Raw genomic sequence first — 13770 nt, 5'->3', positions numbered from 1 at the left:
AATAATGAAATCTTTCTATAAAAAAAATGTAAAAAAAAAATAGGAAAAAAAGATAAAACAATGAATGGAGAAGCTTCAGAGAAATGTCCACAATCCATAGAGGACAAATTGCATTTCAAGTCACAAAACTGCCCTTATATTTGACACAGTAATCCCATTCCTGGTAATTTCTATCAAAACAACTACTGCCATTTCCTCAATAATAAACAAAAAGGAGGGAAAAAATGATTGTATTATCAAGTGCTCTAAATCATTACCAGTGTTTTATATAAAAAGAAATAACCTAAATCCAACAACAGTAAAATGGTAAAGTAAAATACAATAGCAATAAGAAGGACCATATGGTTACTAAAAATTACGTAAGGAACAAGTAGAAAGGACAAAGGCCTACCATTTATTATTGTCTATTATGTGATATGTGCAAATATTATGAAATACCATAATTGAGAGTATAAAATTACATGTATTATAACAATGTGAATTATCTAGAAATATAACATTTAGAGACGTACACAGAAATGTTTAAAAGCTGTGATAAGTTGTAATTAGGAAAATTTTTTCTTTTAAAATAATTTACTTATACAATATTACAAGGTTGATTCAGCACTTGTAATTTCTTAAGCCTTTTATACAGGGTCTTATAATACATGCAATGCCTGTTTTTTCCTGAGCAATTTCAAAAGATCCAACAATATGTTAACTTTCATAGAAAATGAGGGAAAAATGGTACATACTCTCAGTAATCTCCATGTCGCCTTACAAACTGTACATTTAAAAAATTAGTAGAATATTGTGTTTCAAGAGCTCCTGTCTAGGGCCAAAAAGAAAACTGTAATCACAGCAATTACCTTGTGAACCTCTAATTTCTGTTGTAGTTCTAAAGTTTAGAGTAGCAAACCCACCCACAAGCACCACTGCTCTTTCATCTTGAAGCAATTTCAGCTTCATTCTCGGGAAAATAATAATTATAGGTACAACAAGGTATTTAAAGACCAAAAAAAAAAAAGTAGTCACGAAAATACCATTTCTATGTTATAAGACAGTGAGAGTTCCTTAAAAGCATTAAAACCTAGACCAGAAAGAAGATCCCTGAGTCACATTTTTATAAGAAAGTAAGAATTTATCAGGATGCTACCTCAGAAGAGAAATGGGGTTTTGATGGTGAACAGATTGGAAACCACTGAGCTAGTTATTAGCCTTTGAGCTTCCCACCAGGTCTAAGATCTTACAATGTCCTACTAAAGCTATAAATAAGTCTTGGTCCTCACCTGATGATTCAAAATATGCTAATGATGGCTCATAGTCGTTTAGGCTTAGTCACGCAATATTATCTAAGATGGAGAGTCATGTAACTGCCAACTAGACGCTGGGATTTAAATAGGGTGGTTTGGGGCACACAATCTAGAGCCAGACTGCCTGGGGTCAAATCCGGCTCCACTACTGACTCATTTACATGACCTGGGCCAGTTACTTAAACCAGCTGTACCTCAGTTTCCTCATCTGTAAAACAGGAAAATTTATAGTAACTGATCCCACAGTTATATGGATTAAGTGAAGAAATTCATATAAATGCATTTTAGAACAGTACTTGGAACAGAACAAGCCCTCAAGAAATGTTAGCTAGAATTTGCAGATATAAATACTTTGATTTACTTTTTCCAAGGTTTCCAAGAGGTACACAGTTATTAGCAAGAACAATTTTTATGTGAGTGGAGGGGATGGGGGTGTGGGGGGGTTGTGCTACTACAGAAGGAAAACAAAAGGGAGCTGTAGATACCAAACCTTCCACTCAGACCAGTTCTTTAGATCAGTGATCTCCCTAGAATGTAGCACACAAGACGGTCCACTGTGGTGTGGGAAGAAAAACATTAGACCGTGTTTGTAATTTTTATGTTATATAATTATATGGTATCAGTACAGAGAAAATATATGTATATGTATATATGTACACATATATACGTATATATATGAAGATGAAATGCATGCTCAAAAAGGTTTTACAAATGAGATGCACAAAATTTTAGAAAACATTGCTCTGTTAATCAACTTAAGATTTTACTTTTTCTTTAATATTTCAGGGAAAAATATGAAGATAAAACATCCTGGTCCTATACATACAGAATAATTCAACAAATATTTACTGATTGCCATCCATGCTTGCAAGCATTGTGGGGAAAGTGGAGTGAGACTTGACAAACACACAGCCCAGGAGCTGTTTGCTGTCTGTACAGAGAGAAGGTGACGTCATTGTCCGGTGTTTACATGGACACTGCGAAGGATGCCAATGAGTTTGTCTTAAGTTGTAGCAACCAATCTAGTAACTTGGAACTTAGGACACAGGATGGCATCAAATGGCATTAACATTATTAAAAAATAAAACAATATCTTATATTTTCTTGTCACTTTTACCATTTCACTTCTGATTTTCCCAATTGCCTATTATCACCATCCTCCCTTTCTGAGGAAATTAAGGCCATCTCTAGAGAGACTAAGTGACTTTCCACATGGATAACAGTCTTGCAACTCATCTCCCAAATCAAATTTTAATTTTTAAAAAATCATTCTGTTCACAGATGTCCCATAACCTTAAACATATTACAATGCTACAAGCAAATAAAAATAGGTATTTCTCTTGTAAGTCTGTTTCCTACCTACCACAAGGCACTTAGGAAACCTGCCTTACTGGCAAAAAGAAAAATCTCAGGCAAGTTCGTTTTTATTTTGCTTTTTTTTTTAACCATAATGTCAATCAAATTAAAAATAAAAATCTTAAAATGTACCCATAACTTTACCATTCTAAAACACTATTTTCTTTTTTGTTGACTTCTCAGCTGTTTTAATGTACATGTTCTCTATGCAACCAATGTTTTACATGCAAACTGTATTCTACTTTTTCACTTAATATGAGGTTAATTTTTTTTCCCTGAATGTCCATGGCCATTACCACTTCAGCAGCTGCATAGCATTATAACACTCTCATGTATCCTCTTATCTTCTATACATTTCTGTTGTTGAAAATTAGCTTAACTGTCAGTTTTTACACTTTCATAACTAAAGGTATTTATTATGAAAGCCTAATTTTCGGCATGATGTCAAATAATAAAAAATTGCTTTTAGTAAGAATAACTTAAAGTTGTGTGTGTTTTAAAACATGACTATGAAGTATCAGCAGGCACTAATATTTTTTAGTGTATTAATAATTCATGTCCCTAAGTCACAACACTGACAAAAAGTCTTAAGTCTTTGACTTCTAAAAAGCTGGTCACATACCAGAAATGTCACAAAGATCTAACTAATCCTCTTGCAAATTATATTTGAGTGCAATTTAGGATGGTGGTTAACTCAAAGTATAGGGATCTTAAAAGGGTCCATTGGCTAATGTGAAACACCCTCCCTCCCCAGTCCCCAACAGCTGGTCCTTAACGTGCACTCTTTCAAGTAATGCTCCCTCAGGAGACCCCATTCTCAGACCCTGGGAACTGCTCATGAGATACCAGACTTTGCCCTGTAGCACTAATGAATATTAGGCCCCACTGGGTATTGTTTCCATAAATGTAAATCTTTCTGTTGATAAGAGGTGAAGAAGTTTTTTACAAATCAAACCTCTGAAATTAAACATTTTTCCTGAAAGATGCACATTAACACTTCAGAGATGCATTCTTCAACACACGTCAGGTGTTTTGTTTTATGAGAATGAGTTCTTTTGTAATATGAGTGATCACTATCTCTCTTATGTTCCTGGCTCATATATTCAGACTTTTGGTATACCAAGCTTATTTAAAATGAGGATGCATCTACAGAGCATTTGGAGAAAACCCTCCATCTCCACTCTGTGAATTCACTCATTTGGCACAATATCCCAGAGTCAAGAAATACAGAGATGACCCCTGACTTCGTTCAGGGATTGTTATGGGTTAGCTCTGTCACGTTTATTAGGTAGCTAGATATAAAATGTTTTTAAATATGAATGTTTCTCTGTAGAATGACATTTGGAGATAAATTTGCCAAGGCAAAAATGAATTAACCTAGAAGCAAAGCATCTAGTAAATTTTAGAAAATATTTAAGAAAAAATATAGCTTGAAGGCAGGAAGGATAAAGAAAATTCAATGTCTTTGTCCTGAATATATATAAAAGCTTTTATTTAATTACAGTTTGTGGATTAAGTTATACTGTAACAGGAGGGAGGCAATGTCCTTTGAATGATTTCTTTAATATACTGCTGGGAGTAAAATTAAAGGGATACTGATGGTTTAAGAAGTGGTTTCCATTTCCAATACCAACATTAAAAAATGGAGCTGGAATACTAAAGGCATAAGAAAGTATTGCTTATGATCCATAATTTAATAAAAAACGAAGTTAATTGTTTTCCGAATATCCATACTGAAGATACAGTAAAGTAACATGTTTGGAGCACACTTCTTAGAAATCTGATCGGGCCCAGAGTAGTAAATATAATGTATACCCTTAGGTAAGCCTTTCCCCACCCCATATACTACAGCTACCATGGTACCACTTAGTACGATGTCAAGCAACACTTCACTGTCTACACATCCAGAGATTCCCCGAATTACTCCACTACTCAAAAGTAAATAAACCGTTTGTCCGCTATCCAACAAGGTCCACTATGAAAAGACAAGTGGTTCAAAACCAGTCACGGTCCTACTACATTAAATTATACACAGTTTAGCTAAGGTTTTACAAAGCACTACTCTGGAGGACTTGGCATGAGGAACAATACTTCATGATGAATATTTCATTCCATACATTTCTGATAGGTGTGGTAAAGTACAGGGTTTATAAACTTTCACAGATTTAGAATATAGTTAAATTTGAGAACTAGTCACTTAGATAAGTATTTCCCAAAATCTGTGCCCAACTAGCCCAATTAATGCTGTGGAAAAGAGAGATCTATAGTCAGTAAGTTTGGGAAATGCTCCAAACTATATCCTCTTTTGAAGATTCATAGAGCATGAATACACTAAAAGCTCATGAGAATCCTGTTTAGAAATTTTATTTTTTTCTTAGAACCAAGAGATAAAAGAATTAAAAAAAAAAAAAAACTTTAGCACAATATTTTCCAAAATTACTTGTCCTCAAAAGCACCTCCCCCAATTCCTTTTTTTAGAAGTGCCTACTAACCTCACAACTATTATAGTTCTCTACATAATACATTAATACAGACTTGGATCATGATATTCCAGAAAATCTGTTAGAGCAGAGATAGCAAATGAGTGGCCCACAGTCCAAATTCACCCACATGGGTATTTTATATGGAGTATATAATATCTTCTGTAAACTTCTGAATTTTTGAAATTTTTAAAACATTTAAAAACTTGGGATATTTAAAATAAAAATCCAGATGGTCTGCTTTTACTATAAAAAGCCTTGGTTGAGCTAAACTCACCTTTTCCTGGTAACAACTATCAGTGAGGCCTAAAGAGGAGATGTCATTTTAGGTTCTCCAGTTGCCACTGAACCACTAGGTCCATGCCAGTCACTGATGCCTGGCCCCAGCTAGCTCCACAATGGAAGATGTTAGGGTACGTTTAGGATGTGTGAGGAGAAAATCGATGTCAATCAGCCCTTCCTCCCAGTCTACCTCCTCTGTGAAGCACATGACACAGGATGGTTTGCCAAGGACAGCCTCTATTTACACCCCTTGCCTTGGCATATTTAATAATGCACCACCCTCACTTTTGCCCCATTTTGAATAGGTTAAACGTACACTCTAGTTGTGAGGCCATGACAGACCACTCTGATGTTCACTTATATCCTCCACCCCCAAGTCCCATGGACATATTTTAACACTGAGTATATCCTTCACTGCTTTCCAGTTGTTTCATGTGAGTGTAGTGCGAACAAGACAGAAAGAAGAGCCCAGACGACCTGGTCTGGGTTTTGGCTCTGTGAGGATGGGGCATGTCTCCTGATGCCTCTGGAACTCAGGATCTTTATCCCACTATTTTACAGGGTGAATGGGAGGATCAGAGATGCACCACAAGTGCTTGGTACACAGCAGATGCTCAACAAATAGTACTTACTAGTTCTGAGAATGTATCTCCCCATAATTATGACGGTCTCTCTCACAGTTCTCTTATATTCCAAATGAAATTGTTTTGGGTTCTCATGACAGATACATAACATATGTAGTGGCTGACTGACAATTCTTCCCCTCAAAACTCAAGAAATGTCCTTGTTTCAATTCCCATGTTTTTTATTCATCCTCTGTGTAATCCCCCCACTTCCCAGATTTTGGGGCAAGTGGCAGGGAGGCCGTATCCCCATTTGCTCTATCAATTACGAAAATAAATACCAGAAGGGCATCTGTCCATTTGCTTACAGTATTTTCAATGTTTTGAAGTCTAGGGATAAGAAAAGAACTCTAAAGAAGAAAGAAGAAAAAATTTCCCCTCAGAGTATGGTTCACAAAATTCACAAACTGACTTGATTTGAGAAGTAACAATCTGCCTATAATTTAGAGAAATAATGTGATGACTCACTCACTAAGATGGGCTGAATTTTTTTTACACTGTGCCTTGGGATTTCTAAATATCAGAGAATGTCCCTCGGGATTTTCCCCTGAAGTCTTTATTTGCTCACAACAAGCTTCAAACATTCTCCTATTTTCCACTCATTTTAAATTTATCTCTTTTCATTTCAGCTAATAAGTAATTTCTCATGAGTTACTGCTATGGAAAGAAAACCTCAATGTGGATGCTAAAAAGCTTAAAATTCACTTTCAACCCTTGCCAGTCCTCTTTTGTGAGATATTCTTGAAATTGTCCTGGATGCAAGGCCTCTACTGCTGACTTTTCTCCTAAGTCTGCAGTTAATACCCACGGAATAGCTGCACAAAACAAAAGAAAGCAGGGCTCTGATCCGCCAAGGGCCCTTTACGGGTTGGTTATGACCATACAAGAATTTCAAGTAAAATTAGCATAAATTAGAACCGCTGGTTCTTAAAAGTCCAACCTAATGAACCATCATTATCTTGTCATGCTTGCTGACTAATTAGCTATGCAACAGTGCCTCACATGACTTGCAAACATTTTAGTTTCTTATAATGGACAGGAAGAGAAGGGAGTATTTGCATTTCTACATCTTCACCTGAGAAAGAAATTATAAAAGGTTAAATTAGATCCTAGTTCAACGAACCTCACACTTATAGGGCAAGAATTTCAAGACAAGCAAACTGTTTTTGGATAACGTCTTGTGAGGATAAACATTAAAGCTTTCAAACTGCATTGATCTAGCAGCTTCAAGGTGCACTAAGGAATTATAAAAAATACCTTATCAAATGACTCCTCTCCCGAAAATTTTTGAGATAATGAATAGAGAATATGTTAAATTCCTTTTTTTCTTTTTAAAAGGAAAAAAGGATGATCAATGTTTTTCCTTTATACATTGTCTGATTAGGAAAAACAACATTAAGAACCTTTTTTTTTCTTTCCAATTAGTACTCCCAATGTTCCTGTTATTTCTGTGACAGTATAAGGTGTCTACAATGTAAGGCGTGTAATGATGCACTGATTTGATCTGAGTCCTTAGAGTATTTAAACAGGTATATTCTGTACTCCCACAGTCTCATCTGGCCAATCACTGACCACCCTCTGATTGCTGGGCTTAACTAGATCATAAGCTTTCTGTCAATAGGCGTTGGTCTTCTATTCTCGCATCCACTGTAGTTTAGCCAACCTCTATGCTAACAATGTTTCAGCCAATTCTGTTTCCAAGAGCCAAAATCTCATCCCATTTAATGTAGAGCTGGGAAGACCTTAGATGCCATATTCTCATTGCCATATTTTATTTTAAAACAAAAGCAAAAAATGAAATCTCAAGAGGTTAAATAACTTGTTTAAGTTCACACAGTCTGGACAGTTCAGCACCAGGACTAAACCCAGGTGTGGCTCCCACTCCCGTGGCTTTTCCCTCTATCAAGAGGCAACTAGAAGTCCAGACTCTGGCACATGGGCCCCAGGCTGGCACTTACGTTTCTCAGCTCAGAAACTTGGGGGGTGGGCTTAAGCAGCATGGATGGATTAAGCCTCTGAGGAGATCCACACTCTCTGCGTGCCAAACTTGCTTTTCCCTCCTCAAGATAAAACATAGTATTTACTGGAAATTTCAAGTCCTCTTAGGGCCTCCTACTTCTCAAGGAGCCTCATGAAGAGATGTAAGTCCATACTGATTCAACTATATGTACTTGAAAACAGAGTGGGAGCAGTGGAGCGATTAATAGTGAAAAAGTTTGAGCTCCTCTACCCACACAGACCCCACTGTGAGAAAGCCATGTCAGTGAACCATGGAAGAAATCTGCTGGACCTTTAGTTCCTGAATGCCCTCTCACATTCCAAGGATCTTACCACCCTGAAAGTAATTCCAGTGTTTAAATACATGTATGGCTATGTATGGGTACACATGACACCACAGCCTCTAAAGACAAGCCAATCACTTTGGTGCTCAAATGAACAAATAATGTCCTGGAGGAAAAAGATACTACCCAGACATGTTGGTCTCCAACATGGAATCTTCCTAAGCAATTTTCGAGGGTATTGCTGTGTCTATGCTACTTTCAGCTAACTTGATAACCTAACCACCCCATAAAATCCAACTCTGTCTCCAGAGGGTAAGTTTGAAAAGGACTAGGAAGAGAGGTGTTGAGTGGTGGGAGGCTTGGGAAATGCCAGAATGGGATGCTACATGAGCAGGGGGTGGGGAGGTAGGCTCAGGTAAACCTCGGGCATCTCTGATTGTAAAGAAAGATGGCCAGGAAGATCTCATACATGGGATACCTAATATCCACTCTGTCTGTCTTACTAGAGGCTAACAACCCCTCAGGTGGAAGTACCCTGAGGCAATCATATAGTCAACAGAGAGTAAGAATTTCTGACACACAATACAATTTCAAGAGTTCATTCAAACAGTGGGAGTGCCTCTATGGGAGCCTATGGGAGCCCGTGTGGAGAAGGCCAAGGGACCTGGGGCAGGGAGATTCTGGAGGAGTCAGGATTAATAGTCGAGGAATCTCTCTCCCTCTCTATCTTATTATTCTTTTTCAGTTCCATGACTACTGATAATTGACCCTTTTCCCCACAAACTTTATAATTCTTACGTATCATATATACATAATAAACACTTGAAAAATGAATAAAACAAATGTGGTCAACAGCTATAAAAGGAAAAAAAAAAAAAACAAATGAAATTTACAATTACTACAAAAACTTAAAAAGTTCTATGTTCCAAGGCCAGGTGCAGTGGCTCACGCCTGCAATCCTAGTACTCTGGGAGGCTGAGGTGGGAGGATCACTTGAGCTCAGGAGTTCGACACCAGCTGGAGTAAGAGTGAGACCCTGTTTCTACTAAAAACAGAAAAATTAGCCAGGCACAGTTGCTCGCACCCATAGTCCCAGCTACTGAGAGGCTGAGGCAGGAGGATTGCTTGAGCCCAGGAGTTTGAGGTTGCAGTGAGCTATGATGATGCCACTGCACTCTACCTGGGGCAAAAGAGCGAGACTCTGTCTAAAAAAAAATTGTATGTTCTAAAAATAAAAGTTAACTACTAGACACAGACAATATATTATAAACTATGTATACTTTTTTCATCTGCTAACAACCAGTGTATGAGGGAAAAAATATATTTCATAGATTGTCTTCAAGTTTCTAGTGCTGCTAAAAAAGAAAAATACATGTAGGATTTCATAGGTTAGACGAAAGATTTATTCACTGTCCTTTTTAGTAAACATTTCAGATGAAGACTAATTCTTTATTAAACATGACATTCTTTGAATGTCAGTTGCAATTCCTAGTTCCTCAAATGTCTTTAAGTAATATTTAGACTGTAAGAACCGCTCATTTTCTATGATCCACGTTGAGATAAAAGCTGTCACAAAATTTTGAAAATATTTATAAAATAGGCTCCATCGAAAATTCTCCAGAAAAGCTCTAACAGAACAGACCTCAAATACAAGTTTATCTTCAGATGCATTTTTAAATGCTTCAAATTTTTTATTTCTGCAGAAGGATAAACATAAAAAAGCCTGTTCCATGACCCTAAAGACAGGATTTCCTTGAATGACACGCTGATGAAAAATGCAAACCAGTGGAAGTCTTGACTCATTGTACCAAAGTTTACTAAATTCCAACCAAGGTCTGCCCTTGTATCAAGAAAGAAATTAGCTCTGCAAACCAAAAGTTACCTTTAACCCCTTGCCTTGAGAATATTTCTGCTTTTGTAACATGTAAACACAGAAAAAGATCTCCCAAAATACTTAACACGTTTATTAATATGAATAGCTCCCATTTACTTGGCATATAGTGTCTGATTATGTGTGTTGATCACAACACCTACCCTTCAAAGAGCCCCAAGTCAAAGATCAGGTAACTAGGTTTTGTATTAATACCAAGGGACCACACTTTTCCTCCTAGCTACAGCTAACTGAACTAGGGAAAGTAGCATGGTCAAGGGCTTCCTAGAAACCCACAATGTGGCTGGAGAAAAGAAAGATGAGCTGGGCCAATCAGATTCCACACTCTCAGGAATTTGAACTGGAAAAGAGAAAAGAGAAGGTAACAAACAGGTCATGATGGGCCATGCACAAATCTTAATGAAGAAACACAGACTATGACTAAGCAGAAGAAAAAAGATACATAAAACAGAGGCAAGTCCTGGTGAGGCATGAGTACGAAGAGAATGAAACACACACACAAAAAGAGACATCACTGTGAAAGATCAGGAGTTTGTTGTAACTCATCCCCCTGTCCCCCACACCACTACTTTTGAGTAAGTTTAAGTGAGCCTCTGCTCACTTAGGAAGTCTAGCTGAAATGGTTCTCTCTGTCATTTCATTTAAGTCTCACAGCCACCTATGAAATGAGTATTATTAACTTCTGCAGGCCTCAGAGCTATTAAGTAGCAAGATCAGCAAATCAAGATCCTCAATGTCTTGCTCCAAAGCCTAGGGCTTATTCACCAAGCTATCTGCATTTCATAGTAACAACTACCAGTTCTGAGTGCCTTCTATGAGCTAGGCACATAGAGACACTTCACATATGTCATCAATCTGTTTTACAAGATTTACCTTGAAAGGTAGGCATGTTCGTGATTTCACAGGTGAGGAAACCGAGGTTCAGAGAGGCTAAGTGGCGTGTCTAAGGTTACGCAGATAATAAATGGCAGTCCTACGATTCACACACAGGCTCTTCTTGCTACATACCTGTGTGGTGTACATCTGACAACTGAAATTCTAACCCCTGTTAAAAGTGACGAGAAGGAAAAAAACTATAATTGGAAAAGGCAGAGGATTCCTAAACATGACAGACATGACATGGTGTAGAGGTCAACAGACAGACACACATGTATTTCTTGAGTGCTACGTTCAGATAAGGAGGAAAAGAGAATGCAACTTGACAACACTGGAGTTGGGCTTAGCCTAAAGACAAACCAAATCAGGAGTGTTAGCCACACAGCAAGATTAAACAACTGAGCCTCTTAAATTGGAAGGATTGGAATAGAGAGAGAAAAGTACTGATGCCTCATCTCACCCACTCCTTCCATGGTTCACCTGGTAGGAAGATGCAGCCAGGGTCCATATAGTATCCTGTGGTTACCAGCACTCTGTCCAGATGGACATGACCAACTCTCAGGTTGGCCCAGCCCTCTCGCTCCTTGGTCAGCAAAGGCGATGCCACGTAAGGCAGTGCCATGTCTGGCAGTGACTTGGGCAGTAGGACTTACCCTCCCTCTCCTCTACCTGGTTAGATAACAACAGTGCTTGGAGAACTGGCCCAAGCACCACCTCTGACCTGCTGGCCTACTTAGTCTCCCCCTTCTCAAAACTTGCAAGCAATGCTTATCAAAAACACTTTTTTAAAAAAAAACTATAATTGCATTCTTGAATTGTTATTTCAGATATTCATGCATGTACAATTTTTCATTTTGTTTCACTTCATTTTAGGAATTTATTAATAAACACTATTTGCTACACAATCTGTTTGCCTCTCATCCCCAACTTGTGAATACAAAAACATGAGAAAGGGTGAATCCTTCCCTTCCAGAAACATGCCAGGTGACAGTGCTGTTGCACCACAAGTAAAACACGGTGACAACATATGATGATAACTATGTCCCCAATGGGCTCAAGAAGCTGTGCTTGGGTGGGGTCAGGGAGAATGGCACAGAGAAAGTGGTATTTCACCTGGCTTTGAAAAGTGAATGTCCTCCTAGCACCACAGAAAAAGATATCTTGAGAAAGTGGGAAAAGCACAGGCAAAATAGGGAAGGAGAAGCTACAAGGACTGGAATTGCTGGTGTGCAAGGTAAGTGGGGGAAAAAATGTGTGTGGGGCGGTCTGTCAAAGAATATTGTGAACTGAGCCAAGGATCCTCCCAAAAATCCAATGAGATGAGAATGATTAGAATATGATGATGATTTTACAGATGAGGAACTTTTAAGCACCTTGCCCACAGGCACACAGCAGGTAAATAAATGGGAGAGCTAGAAGTCAAACCCAGGTAACCCAACTCTACAGCTGGGCTTTTAGGCATTCTAATATCTCAGCAGAACTCCCTCTCCCTCTTGATAGAAACTTAATTTGTAATTAATAAATAAACTACATATTGAAGGAACTCCCCTACCCCAATCTTACGAAAGTGGTATGGTCAGGGTGGAACCTCCCATGCCCATTGGGTGGGATACATTTCCTTCACAAGAGCAGTGAACTCAGCTGTGATTGATACATTTTCTCCCTGGGAAAATCTCATCCTAAGTAGTCTATTAAAAGATATTGGGAGAAACCCTCTCTCTAGAAAGAAACTCAGGAAGTAACCAGCCCAGAACTGGCTGGGTCAGCTAAAAGAATAGTCTTTCCTAAAAACCATGATTCTTCTTTGTGGCTAGTGTTGCTCCAAAACACTTGGACAAAGCAACATGGCCGCATTAAGACAAATTCCATAAAGATGGTGCTCCATTTCCTCTGCCCAAGCATCTCACTTCTGGAAATGCACCCCAAGGAAATTGGTCAATAGGGGAAAGATGGCTAATGACTCAAGATGTGGATTATAGCACTGATGTTATCAGCCAAAATGCAGACAATCTCTGCAGATCCAGTAAGATAGAAACAAGTTTAGTAAATTAAGGAGTATTTCCTTGTTTTTTTTTTTCTCCCTTGAGACAGAGTCTTTCTCTGTCACCCTAGGTAGAGTGCAGTGGCTTCACTATAGCTCACTGCAACCTCAAACCCCTGGGGTCAAGTGATCCTCCTGCCTCAGCTTCCCGAGTATAGTTGGGACTACAAGAGTACACCATGACACCCAGCTAATTTTTCCTTTTTTTTTTTTTTTTTATTAATAGTAGAGATGGAGTTTCGTTCTTGCTCAGGCTGGTCTCTAACTCCTGAGCTCCATCAATCCTCCTCCCTCGGCCTCCCAGAGAGCTAAGATTATAGGCATGAGCCACCACACACAGCCAAGGAGCATTTCTATATGATATTATTATGTGGCCCATAAAATAATAAAGACTGCAAAACTATAGATTAACATTTGTACTGCTACAGAGTGAAAAAGAAAAATTCAATACAGCATTATTTGAGGATGGTAACTGTTTAAAACAATGTATGCAAGCAACAAGTACTAAAAAGTAGTAACTAAAAGTAGTTGAGTTAGGGTAGTGGGATCATGGTGATCTTTTCTCTCCAAATATTTAAAAAATTCATGATTGCTGCATGGTATACTAAATTTGAAAAAAAAAAAAAAAGGCATTCAGTCTTCCTGAT

The sequence above is a fragment of the Propithecus coquereli genome, unplaced genomic scaffold (assembly GCF_000956105.1).
Source record: "Propithecus coquereli isolate 6110/MARCELLA unplaced genomic scaffold, Pcoq_1.0 Scaffold234, whole genome shotgun sequence".
NCBI classification, from domain to species: domain Eukaryota; kingdom Metazoa; phylum Chordata; class Mammalia; order Primates; family Indriidae; genus Propithecus; species Propithecus coquereli.
This window is presented reverse-complemented; position numbering follows the sequence as displayed.